The sequence below is a fragment of the Pelophylax lessonae genome (genome assembly GCF_965119305.1).
Source record: "Pelophylax lessonae genome assembly, chromosome: 1".
In the NCBI taxonomy this organism is placed as follows: Eukaryota; Metazoa; Chordata; class Amphibia; order Anura; family Ranidae; genus Pelophylax; species Pelophylax lessonae.
This window is the reverse complement of record NC_138768.1, coordinates 804,440,530-804,459,287: the sequence shown is the minus strand read 5'-3', so window position 1 is coordinate 804,459,287 and position 18,758 is coordinate 804,440,530. Positions and strand designations below refer to the sequence as shown.

General features: G+C 41.6%; 1 protein-coding gene across 1 annotated transcript in view; it reads left to right on the top strand.

The window, feature by feature from the left end:
- RGS12 (regulator of G protein signaling 12) overlaps nucleotides 1-18,758 on the top strand; it is a gene marked incomplete at its 3' end in the record, with an annotated part of 381,119 nt that overhangs the window by 104,768 nt on the left and 257,593 nt on the right. The gene's annotated exons all lie outside the window — the stretch shown is intronic.

The following is an 18,758-nucleotide window of genomic DNA, read 5'->3' as shown; positions in this document are numbered from 1 at the left end:
TTTACATTTTTTTTCGATCTGCACACATTGACCTTTGATTTATTATAAATAATTTGTTTTTCTCTTGATTGGATGATAATATGATGTGCCCATGCACTTTTTTTTTATAGCGCAACACACACATATCTATATATCTCTCATTATTTATATATATATATATATATATATATATATATATATGTACATAATTTTTTTTACATTTTAAAGGGAAAATGCTTAAAATTCATACTATTCAACCATGTGCATTTGAAGGGAACATTATATAGATATGCCTTCGCCATCCGCAGTTAAGCTGCCTCTTTGGCTCTCTGTTTGTTTTATTAATTTGATAGGGTGACTTTAAATTCTAACTTACCGCATTTCCTCTATTGCGTCTTTAGAAACCTTACATTTTATGTAATGATCATCATAAGCGTATTATCTGTCTGTAATGTGTGTTTGGGAATTGGGCTCCTTTGTGTATCTTTATAAAAGTTCAGATGTATGTTCCACACATGGACTGTGCTGAGACTCTACACAGCTTTACAGCAAAACAGCAGAAATTGGATGTGTTATGCAATGCAGAGTATCATTATCCAGCATATTAGATCATAAATCAGGCTCATTATTGAAGAAGTGACATTTATTGTGGTTCAGACACAAAAAACGTGAAAAACTCTTTCATCACCAGAGCCAAATGTACAACTTACAAGAAACGCTTAAGGTTGATTATGTAATGAAACAACAACAATTAAGTCATCTATACCTGAGGCCAGGTGTAACAATGCTGGCATATTATCAAAGATTAGAGAACCCTCAGCTTATAGACAACTCACCAATGTGCCAATAACCAATGTACAACTCTTCAGTCTGTCTTCCATAAACCAAGTTATTAACCAGTTGGGTGCTGCTGGTTTCCCCCTTCCACAGTCCATATTCACTTTTCCGAAAAAGTGTGTTTGCCTATATACAGTATAACAGCCCTATTTGTTTTATTTAGGCAGCCTGTCTGATGTCCTCTGGTCACGTGAGGAGCAGGGTCCTCTTTGGATCTTCTCTGGTGATGGGCAAGCCTTAATGATGCAAAGAGAAGTGTATTGAGGTCAATGCCGCTTTGTGCATCAATGTGCTGTGGTGACACCTGGGTAGGTCCTTCACTCAAAGAATGTCTTTTGGTCTCAAACATGAAAGACTGAGGACTTCTAGTGTAGAATAGGAATTGCTGTGGGGGGCAGCGCCAAGTAGGAGGTGAGCAGAGTTGTATAAAGTACTCAAAACCCATACTTGAGTAAAAGTACAAGTGCTCGATCAAAAAGTGACTTGAGTAGAAGTACTAAAGTATTCAACATTTTTTGTACTTAAGTATTGCAAGTAGTTTTTTTTTAAATTTTGCTACTCAAGTACTGAAAGTAAAACTACAAGTACTGTGTTATGTAGTTATTAAAGAAAGAAGTCAAAAGTTTGAACATCATATTGTTTTTTATTATTTCAAATGCAGCTTTTATTTATACATACAGTAGCATTTATTTTCGTATGTGCTGATAATACACATATTTTGAGCTTCATGAAACCTGCCATCTACTGTTCTGGCAGTGGTCATTTTTATAATAGTAACGAGTAACTATGCAGCACAAAAAAAAAATATTGGAGTAGAAGTATTGAAATCATCGAAAAAATGTAGTGAAGTAAAAGTGGAAGTAGGAGAAAAAAATTCTACTCCAGGAAAGTACAGATACCGCCTTTCGGTACTTAAGTACAGTAGTGAAGTAGTTCTACTTAGTTACTATTCATCTCTGGAGGTGAGTATTGCTGTCAGAGCTGCTTGTTTGAAACACTGGCTGAGACATAGTTTAAAAAAAGGAAAAGGGGAACTCCAGTTTAACAGTTTTAAGACTGAGTTTGAGTACTGATACTTTTTCTCAAGACCTCGCCGATACCAATTACCGATACCTATTTGTAGTGACATACAGTATGTACAGTCTAGTTTTGACAGCGAGATTTCAGCCCCCTCCAGTGGGATTTTGTTCAGCAGTTCAGGTGCGAATGGTCAAACTGTATGACAACGGGAAACACACCTGAACCATGCTCAAATTCGTACCAGACTCTTTTTAAAAACGCATTGCTTCTGGCCCGCACATGTGAACCGGCTCCATTGAAAAGGCTGCAAGTTCACATGTCATGCAAATTGAATGCGGTTCAAAAAGCATTTAATTCGCAAATATATGAAGGTATCGGTTTTAGTATCGGAGAATTTGCATGAGTACAAGTGCTTTTAGAAATGCTTGGTATCGGTGCAACACTGTTGAATACATTGTTGAAATACATAGTGAATTGGTAAACTCCATGCTGAATTTCAAACAGCAGCTAAATAGATGAAATGCATACAGTATATGGAAACTATTTTACACATCAAAGGATTTGTATTCCTGTCCATCCAGTCCTTTGATTTATATAGCTTTGCTGCACAATACCTTGTTTTGGCAAGACAGGAGACTTTATTTTAGCAGTGCAAAAATCTCAGGAGAAGTGTTGATATGTGTGGGCCGGGTCAGGCACACTGAGAGCTTAAACGCTCCATTCTTCTGTGCCTCACTGACTGGAGTGACTGCAGTGTCCCCCTGTCAGAAGGAGCAGGCTCCTTGATAGTTGCTGGAGGGAGAGGATTATACCTGCTGTGGGTGAATAAGCAAGCGCCCACTGAAAACACACCTTTGTCTCAGCGCAGTGCCACTGGGGAGTGAAGGCGGAGTGCCGTTTTCCTATCTTTCCTTGTCATGTGACATACTATATGAACAGAGACAGGAAGAAGGAGAAGCTGCTTTCATTCTCAGGAGGCAATGTGCTGAGAGGGGAGGTATGAACTGTGAGTACACAGGGTGGGGGGGGGGGGGGGCAATTTAGCCCTAGATCTCCCCTCTCTTCCTCAGAACATCCCCAAGAGCCTATTAGCCTTCTCCCTCCCTTAAAGCCCCCTTACCCCTAGGTTCCTTTTAGTACCATGCACCCTACAGAGCCCAGCTCCCCTCCCACTGACATAGATGAAAATAAGTCCTCTGGCTGATACCACCAATGCAGGAACATTTTTCCTTCCAATGACACCACAAATGCAGGAACATTTTCCTTCCAATGACCCCACCAATGCAGGGGCATTTTTTTCCCTTCAGTGACCCCATCAATACAGGGGCATTTTTTTCCCTTCAGTGACCCCATCAATACAGGGGCATTTTTTTCCCTTCAGTGACCCCATCAATACAGGGACATTTTTTCCTTCCAGTGCCACCACCAATGCAAGGACATTTTTTCCTTCCAGTGACACCACCTATGCAGGGACATTTTTTTGCTTTTAGTGATTGCACCAATAAAGGGACATTCTTTCCATTCAGTGATGTCAATACAAGGACATTTTTTCCTTCCAGTGACACCACCAATGCAAGGACATTGTTTCCTTCCAGTGACACCACCAATGCAGGGACATTTTTTTCTTTTAGTGATTGCACCAATGCAGGGACATTCTTTCCATTCAATGATGTCAATATAAGGACATTTTTTCCTTCCAGTGACACCACCAATGCAGGGACATTCTTCCCTTCCAGTGATGCCACCAATGCAGGGACATTTTTTCCTTTCAGTGATTCCACCAATGCAGGGACATTTTTTCCTTTCAGTGACCCCCATCAATACAGGGGCATCTTTTTCCTTGACACCACAATTGACCACTGTTAGCCTCATATTTTGTACACTGGTTTTAAACTTTCCTGTTTTCTGTGGTGTAGCACAAAAAACGATTGATGTTATTTCAGCGCATGCAACAAACATTAGATTAGGCACTCAATGAGCCCCACCTCTTCTTCCATCTTGGGAGGGAAGGGTCACAGTTTGCCATCTTTACGCTGGGCCCTGGATGACCTTGTCCAGGCACTGGGCAAAACTTCAGCTTTACGGCTGTGCAGGGAGTACTTAGAAAGACTATATAAGCATCGGCTTCAGGCAATTTTATTAGCAATATTTTAAAATACATTTAGTATTGGTTTAATGCACACTTTTTTTACATTGTTTTACCAGATCTTTTATTCATATTGTTTTTTTAGTTTGCAAGTTGCCACAACCCCTTTAAGACATGCAGAATCGATTACTCACTTACTGCCACTTTAACCGTACGAGTCGATATTTCTCGGTTTCTGTTCACTGTCGTTAAGGAAATATCCTAATAGTTCTGGCCACAAGGGAGCTGAAGGTCTTGGAGGTTTCTAAACTGCAATTGAGTTTGACTTTAGTAACACTGTAATCTTGTTCTGTTGAGACTAGGGAGAAAAAAATCGAGCAATAATATTACAGTGTAATCTATGGGGCCTGAAGTTACCATGGTAACTGGAGATTACATGGGGCTGCGACAATGGAATGAGGAGCCTTCCATACTGGGCCACCAGACGTTTTTATCTTTTAACTCCTGTGTCTTCTTTCAGGTTTACAGTGGAATGCTCACCAGAGAGTAAGGGAAGAATAAAGTTTGAATGGGTGAGGGATTTCTATAACCATGGATTATGTGCTTTAGGGTCCCAAAGTCTTGAGCTTTTAAAAAATAAAAAACTTTAAAGAACTTCACTCTCACCTAGATCCTCCCAAACCCCCTTGTGCCCCCCCCCCTTTTAATTCTGTCCTAAACCCACCTAACCTTTTTCAGTGGGTTGTGCGCAAAAAAACATGCATGTATGTCTATGCAGCAAATCCAACAGTATTTGGTACAGATCTGCTGTTCTCCTGCTGCAAACCTAATCTCATGCCGCCGTCTTTTCTGACGTCATTGGGACCCGGCCTGTATTTTAGAGGGCCTGCTGCAAGAACCAGGAAGCAACAGCCGGCCCCCTAATAAAGAGCAGCAGCGCATGTGCTATAGAGCAGTGCTCCCCAACCTTTTTATCGCCGCGGACCGGTCAACGTTTGATAATTTTTCCGTGGCCCGCTAAGGGGGGGGGGGGGGACGTCAATGCAGAGTGCCCCAGCGTGCCCCCATCAATGCAGAGTGCCCCAGCGTGCCCCCATCAATGCAGAGTGCCACAGCGTGCCCCCAATCAATGCAGAGTGACCAGTGCACTTACCTGATTTGCAGCGGCGGCTTCTCCTCAGTCCCCTGTGTCTCCTCGAGTCCTCCCTCCTCCTTGGCCAATGGCATGGGTTCGCCTTTCATTCGCTATTGTCACACAAATGGGTGGGCTCAGGGAGCACTGCTCTGCCCCCCGGGTCCACCCTTTTCTAACATATTTTTTTTATTCTAAAATGGAAATAATGTAATGTTCTTTGGGCGGACCGGTACCATTTGATCCACGGACTGGTACCGGGGGTTGGGGATCACTGCTATAGAGTACTCGAGCCTCTTGGGATGAGTGTTGGAAGTATCCTAGGAGGCTACAGCCAACTAAATATGCCATTCCTATCTAGGCAAGAAGATGGGAAATGTGAAGAAGATTCCCCAAAGAAGGTTTAAACAAAATAAAAGTCCTATTGTCGAGGGCGAGGTGGGGGTGTGTGGGAGTGAAGTCATGGAATATGGATGGGGAGGGTGAAGGTCCACATTAAAAAGGACTGCAATACAAGATACCTTAATGCTGTGCTAAAGTCAGACAGATAGTCCTATTGATTTACCTTTGGAGTAACTGCCGCAGAGAGTATGTGCAATTCCAGGATCAAAACCTTTGGCATAGGCAGATCCCTCCCTGGAAAACTGGAGCCAAAGTTGAGGGGATGAGGAAACACATGGATTTGAACAGAGGTTGGGCTTTGAGTTTAACCTTTTTAAAGCAACGACAGAGCTGAAGATCAGGCATCTCTGGATGCCTGATGGTACCTGTGCTGGTCTTTGTGTCAATGTGGTCCTTCTTGGACCTTTAATTTAGGTTGTACAGGTTGTTACCTGAGGTCCTTCTACAAATTTTATGAAATGGGTTTACATCTAAGCGCTGCGCAAACTGTTGGCGCTATATAAATCCTGTATAATAATAATAATAATTGTACATATGGTCTCAACTTTCTGCCTTTAAAGTAGTTGTAAACCCTCTCCTATACCCAGTGAAGTGAACAGTAATCTATTTATAGCACCCACCCCGACACAAATTTTCAGCTGCTTTTATCTCCCATCTCGGAGAACTTGTCAGAAGTTATCATTCTGATAACAAAAGAACGGAGCAGCAGAAAGACAAGGCACTTAGGGCTTTGGAGTGAGGTAAGTAAACACTACAGATACATATGCCCAGGTCAAATTTTATGAAATGGGTTTACATCTACTTTAAATGACAACTGCACCTTTGTTTACATGTCAATATGGTAATGAGCCTAAGCTGCCACTTTCTCTAACGGAAGTTGCTAACTCACTGGTTAAAACTCTGCATAATTTGGATCCATACCATATAGAAATACTTTTCTAGTTGGTACAGCAAGAGCGGGATGCAGCTAGAGTTGAGTTTTAGTAATTCTGTGATGCTCCAGTATGCTAAGCCAGTGCATCACATCATTGGGTCTGTAATTACATCATGCTGATTGCCACTTAACACCCTAATGCTAACCTAGGGGGATATTCTTAACTGCAGTCTATAAATTAACTTCCCTTAGCACAAGAGCCTGCTGCCAGGTCTTAGTTCCAAAATCTCTGACAGCACTGGTTTTATAATTAGGATTCCTGATCATAAAACCAGTGCTGTCAGTAATCATGTGATCACTACAAAAGCCAATTATGGTGATCACGTGGGTTTTTGTTTAAAAATAAATCTGCTGACTCAACTGAATTTGGGATTGGGATGACTCCTGCAGAGCCATCATCTCTAGAAACATGACAGCACCTTATTGCTCTCCTCGCATTGTTCTGACTCATGTAAATATTCCAATGCATGCTTGTCTTACAATCTCTTACAGGCTTTCTGAGCAGGACTGTAGCCTTTTGTCACATTGATATGTGCCTAGATATGGTATACATACTAGGGTCAATCTTGCCAGGAGCCAGTTATGTCTTTGGAGTGTGGGAGGAAACCCATGGAGGCACAGGGAGAAAATGCAGGTAGTTCTGTGGTTGGGATTCGAACCAACAACCCTAGTGCTGCTAGACGAAATGCTAACCACTTAGTCACTGTGCTGTCCATACATGTTCGTATCTAAGAAACAGCAAGAATACTACAATGGACAGACCTGGGAATACCTGACCTAGTTTTTTATAGGCTTTACAACTAGTAGTCCTAGACCAGGACTGGGGGGGTCTCCAAACTTTTAAGTACGAGGGCTGCATTGTGTATAAAAAATAAAATCCTCATCAGGGTCCACCTTACATCAGAGTTCCTATTAGAGTACTCGTTACATCAGGGTCCTCACTAGAATTCCTGTTACATCAGGGTCCTCATTAGGGTCCCCCGCTACATTGGGGACCTCAATAGAATCCCCCCTTACATCAGAAGCAGAGACCATAGACAGCCTCAAGGGGATGTAAAGGCAGAAGGTTTTTCATCTTAATGCATTCTTTTAATTCATTAAGATAAAAAGCCTACTAAGTGCAGCAGCCCCCTCAGCCCCCTAATACTTACCTGAGGTCCTTCTACATATAGGGATTTTGCAGGAGTGTCTCAGCTGCCTGGAAATCCCCTCCTCATTGGCTAAAACAGCAGCGCAGCACCATTGGCTCCTGCCACTGTCAATCAAAGTCAGTCAGCCAATGAGGAGAGAAAGGGGGAAGGGCCGGACAGTGGCTTCATGTCTGAATGAACACAGGAAGCTGTGGCTTGGCTCAGGTGCCCCCGTAGCAAGCTGCTTGCTCTGGGGGCACTCAACTGGGAAGAGGGGCCAGGAGCGCCGAAGAGGGACCTGAGAAGAGGAGAATCTGGCCTGCTCTGTGTAAAACTACTACACAGAGCAGGTAAGTATAACATGTTTGTTATTTTTAACTAAAAAAAAAAAAAAGAGACTTTAGTATCACTTTAATCTTTTCACATTGAGAATATGCCACTGACCCTAACTGCTGGCCGGATAAAATCTTGTAGCAGGCCGGATGTTGCCCACGGAGCATAGTTTAGAGACCCGTTTTCTAGACAATAGATGACAAACAACAATGTAGACACATATTAGCAGTCAATATTCACTATTGTGCTCACTGTATATACAGTATTTCAAGGCTTGTGTTCATTTTTTTTACCTTTTTTATGGTGTAAAATTTTTTAGACTTTACATGAATTCCAATTTAGTGGTAGATTTTTCTCCTCTTTAGTATGTATTAATGTTTCTTAATATAAACCCATTTGGAGAATGCTAGAAGGTCTTTGCTCTGCATCCCGAATGAGAAGAGAATGATCAAGGATGCATTCTGCTGAGAATGGTGCTGAGCATGCATATTGAATTCAGAGCAAGGAGCAGACCTTTGAATGTCACAACACAAATAAATATGTAGTTCGTGTCCACTAACAGGCTATTCTGCCTGTAAAATACTAGATCAGCAATTCTTTAATTAACCCTGCTTACATCAGGACTCTGCAAAGTAGAAAAACTAAAAAAAAAAAAATTTGCTGTTTGCTTTTACAAGTATCTATTACTGGTAAAAATGAGCGGCATGTATAGCCAGAACTTAATTCTTTTTTTTTTTTTTCTCATGAAGGAATATGAGATATTTCATATCAAGAAAACATATAAGAGGTATTTGTGACAAACAATATATGTAATATCATAATAAACACAACATAACTTGTGAGTATACAAGGAACAATGAAGTAATATAATAACATAAATAGTAGAGCTGCACGATTCTGGATAAAATGAGAATCACAATTTTTTTATTTAGAATAAAGATCACAATTATCGGGGTAACATCATCTTCTTTTACATTATATAAAAAAATTGGGCTAACTTTACTGTTTAGTTTTTTAAAATTCATTAAAGTGTATTTTTTCCCAAAAAACTGCGAATGAAAGACTTCTGCGCAAATACAGTGTGACATAAAAGATTACAACGATCAGCATTTTATTCTCTAGGGTCTCTGCTAAAAATATATATACAGTATATATATATATAATGTTTGGGGGTTCAAGGTAATTATCTTGCAAAAAAATATGGATGAAGTATTCATCAGTTTTTCATCCATTTTTCGTTTGTTTTGTTTTTTTTTACATCCACTACCAATGCAAAAAATGTTTGTCAGTTTACATCCATTTTTTTAATGGAAGAAAAATAGGGCTTTCATCCGTTCAAAAAAAAATGGATATTGATGGAAGCGGATGAAAACGGATTAATGATCACCCGTTTTTCCAAAGGAATGCATTGATGTCCATTTTTCATCCATCAATGGATGGATAAAAAAAGGTCAAATGGTCTGTCCTTTGATCTAAAAAAGAAGGAAATTATACATTGTAATACATTGTGTTTTTAGTTATCTAGCACCCTTAACAATGTTGATAAACATTTGCTGGAGGCTCTTTTTCTTTTTTACAGCTGTGCGTGAGTAGAGAACGGCTCTATACAAATTGAGGACATGCCTTTTTAAGATCAAGAGGGGGGTAAATCGAGATTGCATTTTTTTTTTTTTTTTTTTTAACGATTAATCGTGCAGCTCTAATAAATCGATAAAATAACATTTCATGAAAAAAGGTAAGGGGTTTAGCGTCGGTTCACACTGCAGCGACGCTACTTCGCACCGCGACCTCCGAGGTCGCGGTGCGAGCAGCGCGCCGCGACCTCGGAGCGGCCGCCACGGACTTCATAACATTGAAGTCTATGGCGGTCGCCTCTGGGTCGCCCCAAAGAAGCTCCGGACCCTTTTTCTAGGTCGGAGCGACTTGTGTCGCTCCTATTAGAACGGGTCCGCAGCTTCCCTATGGGAGGCGACCTGCGGCGACCTGTGAGGCGACCAGGTCGCCTCACAGGTCGCCCTAGTGTGAACCGGCACTAAGGAAAGGGGAAAAAAGGGGGGATAGTGGATGTTTAATTTCCCTGTGTGATTTCTATTACAAATAGGATAAAGTGAAGTCAGCAATGCAGCCAATACCTGGGGATGATAATTATTGTGATATTTACTGTCAGGTGTTATGTTCTGGTGCTTACCTGGTCAGCAAAGGAGTGGGTGGTGGTTAAGGAAAGGAAGGCGCTCTGACTGACTGAGTGTGGACCCTCTCATGAAAGGTGTCCTGGGGGTTTTAGTGTATCACAGGCCCTTTATTCTTTGTACCACTTCTTGAACCCTAACTTGGGCCATAGTAAGGGGTCTAGGATGTGCATCCATGCATATGAATTCAGTTGGAGTGTGGGTGGAGAATGCTGGAAGCAGCCCTAAGAACCTTTGAGTAAGTAAGAGCCATCTGCATGTATTGGCCATGTGCAAGGAACATGGGTAGCCTGCTTACATACACAAATAGCATGTAAAGGCAATTCATTAAAAATAATTTGTGCAACTTTTTAAAATGGTAGTAAACTGCAAAAGAAAAAAAATATTGGGCCCCTGCAGGATAGTGCTATTATGTACTGCATACTAGCACATTATGACAGCCTTACCTTTGACCTTCACCGCTGACAGGGCTTCCATCTTCACCCACTTCTGGGTTCAGCAGTTTGAATGGCCAAACCGCAGTGACGTCACTCCCGCAAATGCTCATGGGAGTCGCAGCATAGAGCTTTGAATGGACAGCACCATCCACTCAGAAAGCTCGTCACCAGCTGCTATTAAAGCGATTATCTCCTTAATGGTGCATGTTTGGCCGATATGAACTGTACCTACAGGTAAGCCTTATTATAGGCTTACCTGTAGATATGAATCAAAGAGTGGACTTTACTACCACTTTAACTTTGGATAGATCAGGGAATTTTTTTAATACCTGTCAGGTTTTTCTTTTATACATTTTTTTATTAGTTTTAAGGTGGACAGATCAACATATACAGAGAAGTATAACACATAAAACCTAGAGTACCATCATAGATTGCAAATTACACCATACGAAGTGTCCAAAGGTAATGAAGACCCATGTTCATAAAATAATAGCAAAATAACAAAATTCTAATCCCAGAACCTATAAACGAGAATTCTGGGCGCAGTTATACCATTAGCCTCTACACATTTCTGCTGGGTCAAGTCCGGTACTGTAAGGTCAGACCTAACTCTAGAGATAGGAGCAGTAGCCTTTGTGCTATGTAAAAACTGAACATTGGTTTATCAGTTGTATTTCAAGTGGGGAAGGGAGACAATAGGCCCCCACCTATAACTGGTCTATACAGCAAGGAGCACTGGAAGGGTGATGTATGTCAAACAAATACAAAAAGATTCCCAAGCTCAAACTTACCAACCAGCCAGCGACCAACCGAATAGACCTGTCGAACAATATGCGTTGGGAACAGGGGTTTAGTCCGCACACATTTGCAAATACATGCGTAAGCTACAGACCCCATCAAGGCACCTTATTTTCTGTAGTCCCTAACTCCAACTTAGTGAGTCTCGACAATGAGAGCACATTTATTGTGAGCGTTATTTAGTATTGTGGTAAGTTTTCTAGTCACCATCTTGCTCGTAATCCTGTTTCCTTTTGTTAAAATTGAGAGTGGGCGTTTCAAAGATATCTCTATGTGGTTTGCTTGGAAGCTATGAAGATGTGGTTTTCCGTAATATATTTTATAGGCTTATATAATAGGGCTTCCCATGGATTCTTAACCAAATTTCAGAGGAGCCCTTGTCAGGTTTTGGCAGCTGGTCAAAAAGACCATGCGATTTCCCTGCTGCTACATTTTTGAAAACATGCTTGCACCTTTTTTGGGGGGAAACGCAGGCACAGCAGCTCAGTCATTTGAATGGGCTTCCGTACCCATGCAAACATTGATATGTAAACCTAGCCTTATGCCTCGTACACACGCAACGATTATCGGCCGACCGATCGTCCGACTTTTGTTGGTTGGAATGTGCCTAGACTGCACACGAATTTTCTCGGCCAACAAAAATCTACTTCAGAAAAGATGTCATGTGTTGGTTTACTTTCCGTGTGTTTTTTCTTCTCTGAGCATGCCCAGTCTTGCTCATCAGATTTTTGTCTACCGAAATCTGTACTGACTGACGGAAAATCGGCCGTTGTGTTGACGGCCAACAAAAATTTTATAGCCTGCACACCAGATTTTTTTCGGCCGAAAAGTCGCAGTCAGTTGTCGGAAGCATCATACTAACAAGCCGAAAATCGGCCGATCGGACGTTGGCTGAAAATTCCCGGCCAATAATCGATGCGCGTGTACGAGGCATTACTCTGACTTTCCTGATCTGCATGTTTGCTCCAGCTCAGCGATTTGGCATATTGTGAAGAATCCCTTTGAATACAGAGAAAAAAATTGTTCAGTTTTTGTCAAATGTCATAGTAAACTGTCATTGCCTGAATCTGTTATAAGTATAATTGTGCAGTGTGACAAGGCTGATAAAACCAACACCGCACCGCATCTTTCTGAAGTTCATTCTGGCTCGCAGGCAGAAATAATTGGCTCATTTAGGCTTCTTGCCCACTGCAGCTTGAAAAAGCTCAGTACAGTGTTTTTTTTTTTTTTTACTGATCTAGACTGCAGTCCTTTGTTTACAATGTGTCTGTACACACAGGTGCGTAAATAGAAAAATCTGCGTTCCCAGTCAATATTCTGCGCGAATACGCGCAAATGCGCTCGCATACGCGCATATGGCCATAAATATTTATGATGTTTCCCTAGAAATGTATTATGCATGCGAATGCATGCATATATGCACAAAACAAACGCCTGAAATTATGTCCAAAAAAAGCAGATGCTCAAATGTCAGTACCTTGTGCCAACGAGCCTGAGAAGCAAAGTATTCAGAAAGTTTATTCTGTGGATAAATAATCGTCACTTTGGGGGGGGGGGCTATTTAGTAAACTTTAAAGAAGAATTACAGGTATGGCATTTTTTACCCGTGGGATCCCTCTAGAACAGGCTTTCTAATAATGGCACTTTTCCACTGCAAGTACCGGCTAGTACCGGCTCGGCCCTGCTTGGCCCGGTTTGCTTTTCCACTGCTGGTACCGCATGGTACGGTGTCGGAACGGTTCGGTACGGTACGGTATAGGTTTGCTTTTCCACTAAAGTAGTACTAAAGTTAAGTGGGTGGGATAACAACGGGGTGGGTGTGATTCTCTGACCAATCAGTGGCTAGTAGTGACTGCATGCAAAGGATTGTGGGATATGGTACCAGTTTGGTACCTGTTGGAACCACAATCGAGTAGGTACTGTTTTTTCAGAGCCGTACCGTACCGTTCGGTTCCATGCAGTGGAAAAGCAAACCTATACCGTACCGTACCGAACCGTTCCGACCCTATACCATGCGGTACCGCAGTGGAAAAGCACAAAAGCGTGCCATATATAAAAAGCGCCATATATAAAGGGACAGTTTACTGTCCTTCAGACTTTAGGGGGGCCAGACTGTGGCCCTTAGAAATGGAAATTGTCCTGGCATCAGTGGGAGTAAACTGTGCATCTTTGCCATTAGTGGGAGGAATAGTTCCCCATCATTGGTGTCAATGGGAGAAATTGTGCTCCATCATTGGTGTCAATAGGAGAAATAGCGCCCCGTTGTTGATGCCAGTAACAAGAATTATGCCCCATTGTTGGTGTCAGTGGGAGGAAAAGTGCCCCAAGGGCCAGATAAAGGCAAGCAAAGGGCTGCAGTTTGGTGATTATTGCTCTGGACTGGAAGCTGGAAGTCACTGTAGAAGATACTACTACTCCAGTGATCTTCATTTCAGGAATCAGCAGCAGAGATGGCCAGATCTGCGTGGCTACACTCAGGAACAGGACCATGAGAGATGATTACGGCCATACACACCTACACAGGTTGAACTTGATGGACTATTGTCTTTATTCAACCTCAACTACTATGTAACTAAATGTGAGGGGTGTACTCACTTTTGTGGGATACTGTGTGTGTGTGTGTGTGTGTGTGTGCGTGTATATATATATATATATGAGAGAAAATAAACCATAATCTACCCCAGCCACTTTCATAGAGAATATGGCAAAGAGTTTATTTTTCTTTATCACCAATAAAATGATGGTAGAGGTTGAGGGGTTGTGGAGGAGCATTTTTTTAGGCAGACTTTGACCTCTCTGCTACCCAAGGGACCGCTCATCCTTTCTATTACTTGGCTTGGGTAATTTACTACTGAATCTCGTGTGTGGTCCTCGAGTCCTCCAGAGGATCTTCATTACTGAGAAGGATTGGCTCATTACTTCTGTCTTTCTGTTTGGAATCTGGTGATGAATTCTTTTCATTACACTAGATAATGCTAATTTCTGAGAACAAATACAGAGGAAAGTATATTGGTTGTCCTTCGCAACCAGATTCCATCTGACCTCTTCCTAACGCAGTTTTGAAGTGTTAAGCGGTTGGCACTTTGTTCATGGACAGCTGGAGTGTAAGGTTTAAAGCTGAAGTTTAACCACTTAAGCCCCGGAAGATTTTACCCCCTTCCTGACCAGGGCCTATTGTGCGATTCGGCACTGTGTGACTTTAACGGACAATTGCGCGGTCGTGCGACGCTGTACCTAAACGAATTTCACTTCCTTTTTTTCCCACAAACAGAGCTTTCTTTTGGTGGTATTTGGTGGTATTTGATCACCTGTGCGATTTTTTGATCATGCGCTATAAACAAAAAAAAGAGCGTCAATTTTGCAAAAATAACAATATTTTTCACATTTTTTTATATGAAATTCCCCCAAAAAAATGTAAAAATCAAACTTTTTAACATTTTAGGCCAATTTGTTTTATGCTACATATGTTTGGTAAAAAAAATCGCAAAAAGCGTATTTTGATTGGTTTGCGCAAAAGTTATCGCGTTTACTAACTGAGGGAAAGATTTTTGTCATTTTTGTTGTTTTTTTTTTTTTTAACGAGTAATGGCGGCGATCTGCGTTTTTTTTTTTTGCGGGACTGGAACATTGCGGCGGACAGATCGGACCCTTGACTGACATTTTTTACACTTTTGGGGTTACCAGTGACATTACTGCAGTAATCAGTGCTATACATATGCACTGTTACTGTAAAAATGACACTGGCAGTGAAGGAGTTAACTTTATTAAGTGTGTCCCTAGGGGCGTGTTTCTAACTGTGATTGGCTGTGGCTACTGGTGTAAGAACAGAGATCAACGGTCCTACATAGTAGAACCGTGTGATCTCCATTCTTACACAGGGAAGAATGACAGGCGGCTTTGTTTACATTAGCCGCCTGCCTTTCTTCCGGTGTAACGGATGATCGCGAGTGCCCGGCGGACATCGAGTCTGCCGGGCACACGCGTGGGGGGTCCGTGACTGCGCGGGAGCGCGCTCCCTAGAGCCTCACAGGCAAGCGACGTAGCCCTACGTCGCTTTGCCTGTGAGGGGCTGACCGCCACAGTAAATAGTCGTGCGGCGGTCGGCAAGTGGTTAATCTACTTCTTTTTTTGCTTTCCCTGGTTTTACTCCTCATTAACATGCTAATGAAAAGGCTTTATTTAAAAATGTAATTGCATACCTTATTTTAGGATTGGTGGTGTTATAACTGGGTCTCTGTACTTCTCTATGCAGTACAGGCAGACAGGGTGCATTTGATTTAAATAGAGTCGATTTAAACCACAATTTAAATCATTATTTTAATCACTAGTAAAAAAGCTTAATTTTAGTCAACTCGATTTAAATCATAATTTTTAAAGAGCAGCTGTCATCTCTGTCCTGCTGCGGCTCCTCTTCTGACCCGCTGTTGACTCACCGACAGTCCCATTTATTTTATTAGGACGGCTGGTGATGTGGAAGTAACACAACAAGATGAGTAACGTGGCAGCAGCAAGTGAGTGGATGTCCACTAACAAGCGCTGCCATGATGGATCTGAAATGACAGGTGCTCTTTAAATGTAGGGACTCATTTTTGCTGGTATATAATCTTTAATATTTGCAAACAAAATGAAGGTTTCCTATTTAAAATAATAAGCTGTCAGTGATATCCGAACCAATTCAATCATACAGTTTGTAGTGTACATAGCTTTACAAAACAATTGAATAAGGAATATTCCTGAACTTTGTTTTGTCTCATGGTTACTGTGAAATTGTGTGAATGCATCAATGCAGTGCATGTTGTTATCTCAGCTTGGAGAGCTTGGATTCATTGAATGAGTTTACCAAAAATGTAAATATTGCAGAATATACAGCCTCATGCTACATAACTAAGCTCCATTGCATGCTGAATAAGCTAAATATTAATGCTTCTTAAGTAGCAAACTATCTTTAGATAGATCTTTACTCCAAAAGCATTTTATTAAAATAAATCTGATTAAAAAAAATGCAATTTACTTAAAAAAAATCTGTTTCAAATAAAAAATAAAAAAAATCAGATTTTAGTTTTTTGATTAGATTTAAAAAAAAAAAATTTTTTTAACCACCCTGCAGGCAGATCATTCCTGGTTGGAGGTGCCATCAGAGTGCTGTACATAGCATGCTGAAAACATCACAACAGCCGGCCTCAGTATTCCTCTTAAAGCGGAGTTCCACCCGTTATGGTGTTTATTAAAAGTCATTATAAAATGACTTTATAAAAATGTTTTATTGGTTAAAGAAGAGGAGATAGCAAGTGTATTGCAGTAACTGTTGTAGCCAGCAGTACGGCTGAACTGATAATTGTGGTACCCCCCACTTTCCCCTTCCGCAATTTTTTTATTTTTTTTTAGCCTATCATTTCTTGAATGTGGTGGTTGCATTAATTTGTCATTTTTTTAAAAGACTTTTCCTATTTATTTTCACCCAGTGTTAAGGCCAGCAAGTCTGTTTTTTTTCAACTTCCTCTAACAGACCTAACAGAAGGTTGAGACTAGGGGTCGACTGATTATCGATTCAGGCGATTATCGGGGGGCGATGTTCACTTTTTGTGAAGAATCGGTATCGGTCACAAACTTACCGATATTAATGATATTGCTTTAAGGGGTTGTACCAGGGTGATGCCTGCAGCTGCAGGCATCATCCCGGTACTGTTTTTTTTTCAGAGCCGACGGTTGTCTTTCTTGTAATACCAAGCAATGCGGCTCAGCAGCCGCTCGGCTGTTATTACAAGCAGTGGGAGCGGATGTCCTTCTGCCGTTCCACCCAGATCTCCCCTCCCACCGGGCAGCCCAAGCGACCAGCCGACCCGTCCACCGACTGGCCCAAGACCCGAACAAAGCCAGAATCGGCTCTGATCGGGTCTCCAATGTAGAAACCTGGAAGCAAGGTCAAGACATCACTTCCGGTTACTGGAGCCTTAAAGGTGCCAGATTTAAAATATTACAGTATTCAAAACAGCCAAGCTTGGCATTTTGATTGCTTTTAAGTGCAGAAGAGGGGTTTGGGGTCTTCTAGACCTCAGATGCCTCCATAAAGTGGACCTGTCACTGCCTATTCCAAACTCGTGCAACTTCAGTGCACGAGTTGCATTGCAACTTGCTTGCGACTTGATGCAACTTGGCTTGGCTGGGCTTTGGCAAAATCATAATACAATGTGTGACACATATTATTGAACTTTTAAAACCCTCTGAAGTTGCAGCAAAATTGGCAAAGATAAGACAAAGAAATTACATCTTTTGGGTCTTTTGTGATTTTAACATTGCAGACTATGGCACTCATGTCGCAAGGAAGATGCAGAAAAGTAGTGCAGGAACTCTTTTTATTTTGTAGCTGCAACTTGAGTCGCAGCAATTATGACGGCACCTGTTGAAATGAATGTGTTTTGACTTGTCATGCAACTTTGTGTCGCTCGGCACAGCAAGTCGCATGAGAAGTGGGAGCAGCGCGAAGAACCAGGGCTAAATCTGAACATGTTGCAATCGAAAAATTGTTTTATTGACTACACCTGAAAGTCATTACTAAAGAAAAAAAAATGAGGGTGGCTTTGTGCTGCCCTTGGTTTTGGTGCAGGTTGCCATAGACTTCAGTTATGTCCAGTGGTTTGTGAAAGTGCACCAAATCTGCAGGACATAATAGAAGTCTATGGCAAAGTGCAGCTAACCTGCACTAAAGCCTCGGGTACACTATGCTGCAGCCAGAGCATGGCGGGCGGGGCGGTGTAAAGCTACCCTTAAAATTAAAAAAAAAAAACAAAAAAGAAAAACACTTGCCTCTGGAAAGGAAGGGTTATAATATCCATCATGCTTTAAATAAGCCACATTGAAGGCTGCTTTTATTTTCTCCTTGTTTTGGTCTGTCTATATAATGAGCACTCTGTCAGACAATGTGAGATGACAGTTTTGTTCTCTTAATAAAAGCTTATTTATATGTTCTTGATAACAAGCTTTCCCGGGGCACATGTAGCATAGTAATAGCATGTGGTACGATGGTAATGGATTCCCGCAGCAACACAAAAGCCAGAGTCTTTAAAACAGACATGATCCTATACCCCACCAGCGGGAGCCCATTATCCCGATTCAGCCTCCTTTACCGCTGACAGTATGTCCGTTCTGGGCTCTAACTGTGTGATTGATGAACACTGTGTTTCAGTTAAACAGTCAGAGCCACATTGGATCTGTCATTTGTATTCATATGTTGTAGAGCAATGAGACGCACATTTGGCTACTGTCTGTAATTGGTCGTTAAGAGTATCTGAATGGGAGCCATCCTTGGTGGGGCACCCACAGCTGCCTTTCATGTCCTTGAACTAATTCCTTCTACCATCTACAACAAGCTTACTGCCAAACCTTCCTCTGATTTTTATCTATGGAACTTGTTACTGCCCCTCTGCCTATTCTCATTTGTTTTTGCTTTGTAAAACCCGCCTCATTGTCCAGGAAGCCCATGC